Source organism: Periplaneta americana, chromosome 1, assembly GCF_040183065.1.
Source record: "Periplaneta americana isolate PAMFEO1 chromosome 1, P.americana_PAMFEO1_priV1, whole genome shotgun sequence".
NCBI lineage: Eukaryota > Metazoa > Arthropoda > Insecta > Blattodea > Blattidae > Periplaneta > Periplaneta americana.
In genome coordinates this window covers 192,255,791-192,267,035 of record NC_091117.1, presented here as the reverse complement: position 1 = coordinate 192,267,035, position 11,245 = coordinate 192,255,791, and the positions used below count along the sequence as shown (strand labels likewise).

The following is an 11,245-nucleotide window of genomic DNA, read 5'->3' as shown; positions in this document are numbered from 1 at the left end:
TACATGTTTGTTAGTCAAAATAACCAATTAAAAATAAAAGTAAAATATATCCATTGTTAAATGTTTATTTCGTTTCTTGTAAAATAATCCATGCCTACAGCGTACTTTCTAAATCGTTTTTCATATCCTAAGTGAAGATTCCACATGAATATTTTATATTGAAAAACAAATCAGAAGCTTGAACAATAGATGCTTAGTGAATATAATACGATAAACGGTGTCTTGCGTTCACTATGCTAACTATTGGTTCCTAGGTTTTCGGGTTCAAACCCAAGCGAAGGCAATAGATTTTAAAGAGCTATAAAATTTTTAGGATGGAGAACTTCTGGAGATAAGTAAACCTGAGAGGCCCGTATCGTAGAATTACGTCACGTAAAAGTTTGGGTTAATAGAGGGAGCCAGGCAAAATTTGTCGCCCATTCTTCGTCTAGGTTGAATTTTGACCTGAATAAATTCTACAGTCAAAAGAATCGTAAAATAAAGTACTACCACTACTACGCCTACTATTACAAGGTAAACCGCTTCCTTAGCTGCACACTATTGTTGCAGATGAATCATCAAAGAGACGATAAGCAATGCCACTACAAGTGGGCGATTTTCTAAATTTATTTCACGCTTTCAGAAACAGAGAATTTTTGGCATAACCTCCCACCTGTTTCTCAGCCAATAGGAAGTAGACTAGGAGTCTAAATATGAACCAATGAGAGTGTTCATACGTGCAGGTTATGTTCCGCACGCCCCCGCCCCTCCGGAGCACAGCATCTGGCGCCACCGACGTCTCTCAAACTATAAAGGCCGTTGCGCTGGAATCGCCGGCTTCAAAGCCTCCTGAAATCTCTTCACATCCTGACTTCAATTGTTCGCATCGCAACTCCTCGACAGCGACCGCCTTCTCGCAGGTAAGGGCAAGACTGCAGCTGTTTGAATTTGGTTTATCGCAGATGTAAGTACATTTAGTGATTGTTAATGTAAGCTTACTCTAATTTCAGTTTCTGTAGATGTAGCTAGTCTTGGTGTTTAGGTGACTGTTATATTTTCTTTTGAATTCTTTCAATAAATTTAGTTATATGCTTTATGTTGTTTCAATGTCAGTCTTCTTTAATTTTAACTGGGGGTTTTCTTTTGTCTTGCTGTTTGTATATTGCTGTAATATTTGTTAAATATTGACTTTAGTGTTGAGATTGTGTCTCAAAAGATTTATATTACTTAGGGCCTAACAAGTATCAAAACTCAAGATCGTTACGAATAACGACAATAGTTTTCGGACTTATATTTTATAAGATTGAAACGCTTAATTGAATTGTGTAAGAAATTTTCTGCTACGGTAGGATAAAGTATTTCACAGATTCCGAAGACGCCGTGGTAAATATATGTACAAAACTTTCAAAGTTTTGAAATTGTATTAATAGCCGAAAATTAATTTTGTGTTTTGTGTTTCTATACTTTGCGAAATTATAGGTCTCTAGAAACTATAACGAATATGTTTATATCCTTCACACAAGAACAGTATAAAACAATTTAGCTGATATGCAATTCTGTCTGTCGTAAACAGTTTGCGAAAATTCAAAATTCCATCTTCCATATTTAGTTTATCCACTGCTGGACGCCACAAATATTATTATTTTTTTGCGAAGTGACGGTTAAAATACGTGGTTCAAGATTAAATTATTACATTTAGTCCTATCTACAACGAAATGGGTTACATAATGGGAATAAAGTACACTTAGTCTAATCTTCTCTTTAAAAAGCCACCACGATAGCCTGTAATTTGATATTTAATAGGCTTATAATACTAAGTCCTAAAATGTAATACAAAATACATATGTTCACATATACCATTTAATTGGTTACAATGAGAATTATTCCAAAATATTGTATTTTAAATTTCTGTATTCATATATGTTTAGCGAGGTTTTGGACTCCTTCGACATATTAAATTCTCAGCACAGAATATAATAATCAACTTGGTATTACGTATTTCACAGTGCTTGGGTTGTGAGAAAGAATATTGAGATGATTTAACTGTTTAGTGAGATTCGATAGCTCCTAAGTGCCGGAATTACATAAAAGAGGCTGCATCGTTAGGACCATACAGCTCAATACGTGTAAGGGCCACCTGTTGAATGAAACCTGTAAGTAGGTCTAGTTCGAAACTTCCGAGGAATTATATTTCGAAGCATCGCTAATAAGCTCGAAAGCTTTACAATTCGATATTCAACAACTGATTCATCAAAACAAAACAAACGTAACATTTTACACAGTTTATTGGAGCGGTACTAGGCCTATACAGTATTTATAACATAATACCTTTCTACTGTAGGGCCTATTACTCTTACAGGGATGACAGCTTCGAGTGTTTCTAATATGGACTGTTGTGAGTGTGGGTACTCAGACATTAAAACGTAATAACCTAGGAGGCATAAAGGTTGCAAGTAGTTAAAACTTCCATAACCCGGCTCAAAAAAATATTGAGCAGTTATCAGTTTAACTTTGTCGCGAAGAAGGCTGATAGGGCACCGAATCGTTCTGAATGTTGTTTTTGTATTCGTAAGGTCGAAATATGGTTCTGCCTTCAATTACAGACTTGGCTCCTTCTCCTTCATAATTAATCATACAACGTTATCTAAAATTTTTGCTATTATTCAAATTACATATTTCACTGTGGCTGAAACTCAGCAAACTGGGGTTTAATCCCCTGTATAGAATGAATTGTTGCTTGTCTATGCGGATGACGTGTATATGTTAGGAGAAAATCCACAAACGATTAGGGAAAGCACGGGAATTTTACTGGAAGCAAGTAAAGAGATAGCTTTGGAAGTAAATCCCGAAAAGACAAAGTATATGATTATGTCTCGTGACGAGAATATTGTACGAAATGGAAATATAAAAACTGGAAATTTATCTTTTGAAGAGGTGGAGAAGTTCAAATATCTTGGAGCAACAGTAACAAATATAAATTATACTCGGGAGGAAATTAAACACAGAATAAATATGGGAAATGCCTGTTATTATTCGGTTGAGAAGCTTTTATCATCCAGTCTGCTGTCAAAAAATCTGAAAGTTAGAATTTATAAAACAGTTATATTACCGGTTGTTCTTTATGGTTGTGAAACTTGGACTCTCACTTTGAGAGAGGAACATAGGTTAAGGGTGTTTGAGAATAAGGTGCTTAGGAAAATATTTGGGGTTAAAAGGGATGAAGTTACAGGAGAATGGAGAAAGTTACACAACACAGAACTGCACGCATTGTATTCTTCACCTGACATAATTAGGAACATAAAATCCAGACGTTTGAGATGGGCAGGGCATGTAGTACGTATGGGCGAACCCAGAAATGCATATAGAGTATTAGTTGAGGCCGGAGGGAAAAAGACCTTTAGGGAGGCCGAGACGTAGATGGGAAGATAATATTAAAATGGATTTGAGGGAGGTGGGATATGATGATAGAGAATGGATTAATCTTGCTCATGATAGGGACCAATGGCGGGTTTATGTGAGGGCGGTAATGAACCTCCGGGTTCCTTAAAAGCCAGTAAGTAAGTAAGTATAGAATGAATTGCATTTATAGAGGGGGCCACTGCGACCCAGCACAGTGACCTAGAAAACCTATTACCCTAACCTCAACCTAGACGCTGACTATACTAAGGTTCGCTGCGTACCCAGATTTAAAGCAGGTTACCCTATCGTCTCTAGACCAGCCCCCTCCGTGCGTCGCCAGCCGGCGTTCGGGAAATGCTGTAGAATGGAAACCAAACGGAATGATACAGATGTCTAATATAGGGAAACCTCAATTACGACATCGTCCTGCATAAGTGTCAGTAGGGTCTATGGATTTTTCTCATGAATAATCCAAGGCCAGAACGGGACTCGAACCCGAACGTCCTCCGTGACAGACCGAAGATCTGAACATTTAGCCACCACAGGGGTTCCCGGCATGAAAATCGAGGTTTATCCTTTTTCCATAAGAATGAAATGAAAGTGGAATGGAATTTTCGGGAGTGGGCACTATGACTCAGTACTGCAACCTTCCACGATCTATTGCGCTAATCCTCAAGCTAGATGCAATCCCAAACGCAGACTAGCTGACTACACTAAGGTTCGCTGCGTACCCAGGTTTCGAGCAAACCACCCCACTCGTCCCTAGGCCAGCCTCCTCTGTGCGTTGCTAGCCGGCGTTCGGGGAATACTGTAGAATGGAAATCAAACGGAATGATACAGATGCCTAATATAGGGAAACTTCAACTACGACCTCGTCCTCCATAAGTGTCAGTAGGATCTATGAATTTTTCTCATGAAGAATCCAAGGCCAGCACGGGACCCGAACCCGAACGTCCTCCATGACAGACCGAAGATCTGAAAATTTAGCCACCACAGGGGTTTCCGGCATAAAAATCGAGGTTTATCCTTTTTCCATAAGAATGAAATGAAATTGGAATGGAATTTTCGGGAGGGGACATTATGACCCAGTACCTACTGCAACTTTCCACGATCTATTGCGCTAATCGTCAAGCTAGGTGCATTCCTAAGCTACACTAAAGTTCGCTGCGTACCCAGGTTTGGAGCATGCCACCTCACTCGTCCCTAGGCCAGCCCCCTCCGTGCGTCGCCAGTCGGCGCTCGGGGAATACTTTTTTTAACTTGGTTATTTAACGACGCTGTATCAACTGCGAAGTTATTTATCGTCGATGGGATTGGTGATAGTGAGATGGTATTTGGCGAGATGAGGCCTAGGATAAGCCATAGATTACCTGACATTTGCCTTACGATTGGGGAAAACCTTGGAAAAAATCCAATCAGGTAATCGCCCCAAGCGAGAATCGAACCCGCGCCCGAACGCAACTCCGGTTCGGCAAGCAAGCGCCTTAGCCGACAGAGCTACGCCGGTGGCACTCGTGGAATGCTATGGGATGATGACGAAATTGAGGAATAGTGATGTAAATACCTAATATGGGGAAACAGGAGAACCGCGAAAATAAACCGCAACTGGGACCTCATCCGCCACAAGTGTCACTATGAATTTTTCAATGAAAAATCCCGGGCTTGACCGGAACTCGAACCTGGATGCCCATGTCTTAATCTTGAGCAGATAGGAGAGAAAACTTCCCTCCGTCCTTGATTTACTTCCATTCACAATTTAGTTAGTCATATATCTATCTTCACTACACCAGCACTAGTCCATAGTACAAAACAATATTATGTTTGCGTCAGTGGCGGAACCATATCTCACGATATGCCAGAGAATTATGTGGTAGAGAAAGAATGGAAACTAAAGCAACACTGCGGGGAACGACATTTTCGAAACTAAGTTGTGATCAAATATAAAATACTTTAGGGAAAATTTAGTGTTCTTTCGACGAGAGGGAAATATAAAGGCTTTATAACTTCTATATTACGATAATTTCTAAAATGAATTATGGCAAAACCAATTAAAAAATAGATTTCAATAGTTTCCGAACTTGAAAAATACAAATTTTTCCTTTGAAATAGTAAATAATTACAAACATTATTTACAGAAATTCTTAAGACAGAGTTTTATATATCACATCTATGTATGGAATGGCGACTCCAAGTTTGCAACTAGGTCTTATGGATCAGACTTTTAATGATTTTCTTTTCTTAACGTGAAATTAAAATATATATATATATATATATATATATATATATATATATATATATATATAAATGTTTAATCGAGTGCTACGAAGTCTGTAAGGTGTTGTATTTAAAATTATTGAAATACGAACTATTATTTCAGTATTATGTGGAAGGTAGGCTTATGTAACTTGGAAGTGTGCTTTTGTTAGATAACTCCATATTTATGTATGTAAAAAAGTATTTTCTATATTGCACTCACTTCGACGAATAAAGAATTGCCTGCCTTTTAAATTTAAACAAATATTAGTCCAGACACTTATCATGCCACAGTTCTACTACTGCGACGTTCTATGAAGTGATCTCAGCTATGACCTGACCCAAAAATTACAGCGTATCCATAATGCCTGTGTTCGGTTTATATGTAATATCCGTCTCTATGATCAAATCTCACCGTCTTTCAATGAATTGTCCTGGCTCCGGCTGGCTGACAGACGCAGTTTGCATTGCCTTTCTCTTCTCTATCAACCCCTGAATATCTTGCATCACGATTTCATAATCTATCCACACATCATAATCTGTATACCCGGTCACAACACGACACCCTATTGTCAGTCTCTCTCCACTAGAACTTCCTCGTATTCTTCGTCTTTTACAATAGATACTATCCGTTCTTGGAATTCATTACCTACAGATGTTAGGGGCTGCCTGACCTTAAACACTTTCAAATCCAAAGTGAAACATCTTATTTTAGAACGCATAGTGTCCCAGAGTATATATTAAAATTCACAATTGCAACTATTTTATAAAGTAATCATGTAATTTAATTTATCATCTAGTTTAAGTAAGCATTTAAGTTCGATAATCCTCTGGTTTATGCAATTTTTCTGTTTCGATTTTGTCTTAGGTATACTTATAACCAGTGGCGTCGCGTGACTTTTTGACATAGGGATGCGATATTTTAAATAATTAAAATACAGTAGTCTGCTTTCGTTATATGTGGGAGTTGCGTTCCTGGAAATAGCCGCTTACTGATGAATGTTTGAGTTGAATTTTGAAATTTTCTTTATAATTTTCTTGTAGCATAGGTTACAAGGATATTTAACCAGCCGAAGCCTGGCCCTGTTTACATAAGACACGAAAGACAAAAGTGCATAGAACGAGACCGACTACATTGTTGATAATACAGTAAATCAAAATAAACTTCATAGTTTTCTTTTAGATTTAGCAATATTTCTTCAGAAAGCGAATTTGCAAAGGTCGTAAATTGTGTGTGATCAAGCACACTCAAAAGTTTCAATTTGGAATTATCAGAGAACTTTTGAATAATATCAATTCTGATAACATGCAGGATTTCATTGAAAAAATCGCCTATACACAATTTTCTTATTCTCTCCAGGGATTGCATCCAGCCGTGATCTTTTAGATTGAGAATAATTTTCAGCAGAAAAATCACCCATGCGTTCCCAAAATTCCTGAAAGTAATTTCTCAGTCAGTCCGAGGTTTCTCCCAATCATAAGGCAAATGTCAGGTAACCTATGGCGAATCAGTTGCTTTTTTGAACAGAATATCAGAGTGTGGGAATATTACAGCGAATAATATTAGCAGAAAATAAAATCAAAATCCTTCATGAAGATGAATGGGTGGAGCGTAGTAAACTTAACAGCCCTCGTGCACAAACGACAGTTTCATGGTCCCATTTGCAATCTTCATTATCCATTATTGATTCAAATAAACATTCCAACTTTGATGATTTAGAGAAAAAAACTCGAAAATCCATCAAGATTAGTTAACTTTACTTTTACTTGTTTCATAAAATGGGCAGACTGAGTTAAGACGAGGGTTAATAAATTTGTACGCGTAGCAAACACAAGAATCGCTGACTTATAGTAGCTGCGAAATTTTGCATGTAAATCATATGTTCTCCCGCTATCACATCCGCTCCAGCATAGGTTTGAGCAATAATTTTATCATTGCAATCAAAATTTGTTAATGACTTCGAGAGCATGTTGAAGGAGAGCATTTGCAGACTATTTATACTGATGTCTGTTTCTTTTTACACTCCTTCAATGTCGCTATCTTCTGTTATATATCGCAGAATATTAGTAATAACAAAATATGTCACGCAGCAAAGTTATAAAACACACAGAAAAATTGAATATAAGCACACACGCGTCGCCAAATGTGGAACCTATATCACATCTTTTGTAAGTGACGTTCTTCCACTCAGCAGTTGCCAGTTTTCATATACCTCTCAACTGATGTGACGGATAGTGTCACATTTTTGTCACGCAGGCTCAGGACGGTTATGCGTAATCTACATTGCATTCTCTGCAGTCTGCACACTGGTATAAGTGACGTTCTTCCACTCAGCAGTTGAACGTTGCTTCTCTCTGACATACTCCTACTGATGCGACATCCCATTTCTTGGGACTAAGAACTCGCCCTTAATAAATTGGCACGGGCGCACGCCTTTGTCACTTCGTGTAATATATTTCCATTGCTGGTAGCAGCGACATTTAAAATTTGAAAGTAAGGGAGGCCGAGACGTAGATAGGAGGATAATATTAAAATGGATTTGAGGGAGGTGGGATATGATGATAGAGACTGGATTAATCATGCACAGGATAGGGACCGATGGCGGGCTTATGTGAGGGCGGCAATGAACCTTCGGGTTCCTTAAAAGCCATTTTTAAGTAAGTAAGTAAGTAATCTCAAAATAATTATTATTATGTGTAACAAGTATTACACGATACACATAAAATAAAGTACCGGTAAATAACGATAAATATATTTTTTGTTCAGAAAAATTCAGAGGATGCGACACATCACCTGCATCCATGCTCGCTACGACCCTGCTTGTAACTTTCTTTTGTATTAACATTATATTATCATGTATTACCTTTTTATTGTCTGGTTGAGTGGAAGAGATAGCCTCACGGCCTTAACTCTGCCAGAAAAAATAAAGCGTTATTATTATTATTATTATTTTTATTATTATTATTATTATTATTATTATTATTATTATTATTATTATTATTATTATTATTATTGCACCGTGATAAAAACGATCGTGTATTACGCAGAAAGTATGGGATGAGCACAAGAGAGACGCAAGTTGCAACAACGTTTCTATTCACCACAAATTAAGCCTTCATTAACATAGGTTTGAACCCGCGTCTTCAGCATAACAAATACATCCTCTAGCTGTTGGACTAATTTTTGATAATATAAGTTATAATATGCACAATGCGTTGTAGTTAGTTATGTCAGCTTTTTGAAGTAAAGAACACATTTGTTTTTTTTTTTTTTCTTTCAGTTTGTCTTTGCGACGTAGGTCTATTTAACAATAAGGGATATAATTAATTGACTCTTTCGTAATACTACCAATTGTTATGTATACTTAAATACGTACATTTTTCGCAAAAAATATCAATATAAGAATTTCATCAAAATTTCCCTTGTCATCAACGAATTGACGTGCCGCGGCAAATTATGCTAACAGCACATAAAAATGAATGGCGCAAGGTTGCTAGGAGACGCCACGACTTTAATAACCGAACTCATTTCAACAGATGAAGATACAGATCAGCCATCTTGTTTTGTCCCGCTCATCCATTTATATAATTGCGAAACCAGAGCAGGTCGAGCCCATTGTTTGCGGATATCGCCGGCATGTAGTTGTTTGTTCGCAGTGAAAACTGTAACACATGATGCATTAGTGTGTTTGATCTCCGGTTCATAGCGCAGGAATATCTATTATTAGTCCTGGCTCTCATTTGGTAATAGTAATATTTAACTTAAAACGACCCCTTCAATTTCAGAGGTTACTCATTGTTTAATTCCAAGATGGGCGCGAAATGGTCGACATACTTAGTCTGAACTCCTCTATTAGTAACAGGTTTCTTCTGCGTACCGTAAATAAGTTTGTGCGAGATCGTGCGTATTTGATTGGTTTCCGCACAAAACCAATCCGCGGAAAGTCTAAAATTCCACATTCAGTATTCCCAACCTAACACACATAACAATTTCCCTCTTCTTACTGCTTAAGTGACATATTGAGTTTACTGCTTTAGACTTTTAACATATTATTTTTAGAGACGTTCAATATAGTAATAATTATAAATTGGAAACTTACCACTGCAATTTCACCTAAATTGCACTGTTAATTATTGTTTTTAAATATTTGCAAAAATTAAGTAAACTCTACAACTCCATTAAAGTTACTGCATTTCGTGATGGATGTAACATTAAGGAAGCCGTTGTTTTAAGTTCGCATTTATAGACTGGGGGAAAAAAAAGACAGACGTATATCATGGCCTGCTGGAGTATAGTAAACACAGAAAATATTTTAAAGCAACAATGTTGAAGATAGATATTTTTGTTTTGCAAATTTGCCGTCATTGAACAGAAACTAAGATGGAGATTTCATTGCAACTAATTAGAAATTCCTCTTTCAGGTATGTAATAAACGATCTTCGCACAAAATAATGTACGATACACGAGCGGTATGTTTTCTTTCAATTCTCGGAAATTAAAAAAGCTCAACTACGTTTCGGTTTTTCAAACTTTTACACGAACATAAAAACTTCAACATACCGCTCTTGTAACGCATATTACTATTATACGAAACGAAACACACAACTTTATTCTCTCTCGTAGAAAACCATGCTAATATTGATCATCCTTTAAAATCCATCACCCTCGGCCGGATTTGAACCCGCGAAAATCGTTCCAACCACCAGAATGGTAATCACGGGACCACAGAGGAAGACGAGTTTTGTATCGTAAGAATTTCTAATACTACATGATTTCCATGACATGCCCGTTTTCTTATGTAGAACTATAATTTTTTTAAAATTAGGTCTATACGTATTTCATTATTATGAATTGTAACATAGGCCTAATCCAGATTAATATGTAGGAAACAATGAGAACTTTTAGCACACATAGCAAGATTTGTTTTTATAATCTTTACTTCTATCAGAAATCCAGTTTCTGAATTGAAAACAATGTAATTTATAGTCTCTAATACTGTAAACTTTTATCATTAGAAATATTTTGCATCTTCGTTATTACTTTACAGTAGATTGCACTATAATATTAATTATTATTATCCATTCTATGTACTTAAATAACTTTGTAAAAGAATTTTTAATTTAGCGCCTAAGAAAAAATATTTTGGGCTCGTACTTTGATGCGTGTTATGGCTATTGTATTTTATTTTTGTCATGAACGATGAATGAAGAATCTCAGACATGAATATCTAAAGTCTGTCTCTAGGTAATTTTTATATGATTATTTATCTTTGTTTGTGTCAATCCCGAATAATGAGACGTTCTCGCTTTTTCAGTGGATTCTTGGGATTATTTACCCCGGGGTTGATAAAGTCGGTTCCTACAGTTAAATTAAAAATGCAGTAAACCGAGCCCCTTTCAAAAAGGTGTGTAGGTAAACTGAGTTCCTGCCAAAAATGGTGTATAGGTAAACTTAGTCCCAAGTAAATTCCGTCACGACCAAATTTTACCTCTCACTTTTTCCAGACTTGACAATCAAATTATACAACTAGTAGTTTATTTATTTATTTATTTATTTATTTATTTATTTATTTATTTATTTAACTAGCTAGCTAGTGAGTACAAATTAAAATTA

General features: G+C 36.5%; 1 protein-coding gene across 1 annotated transcript in view; it reads left to right on the top strand.

Moving 5' to 3' along the window:
• Nucleotides 1-747: 747 nt before the first annotated feature.
• Nucleotides 748-11,245, top strand: part of LOC138705874 (pro-neuropeptide Y-like) — a 105,440-nt gene continuing 94,942 nt past the window's right edge. Inside the window, exon 1 of the mRNA XM_069834588.1 lies at nt 748-899. The gene's annotated coding sequence lies outside the window, so the exon portion shown is untranslated. The remainder of the gene's footprint in view (nt 900-11,245) is intronic.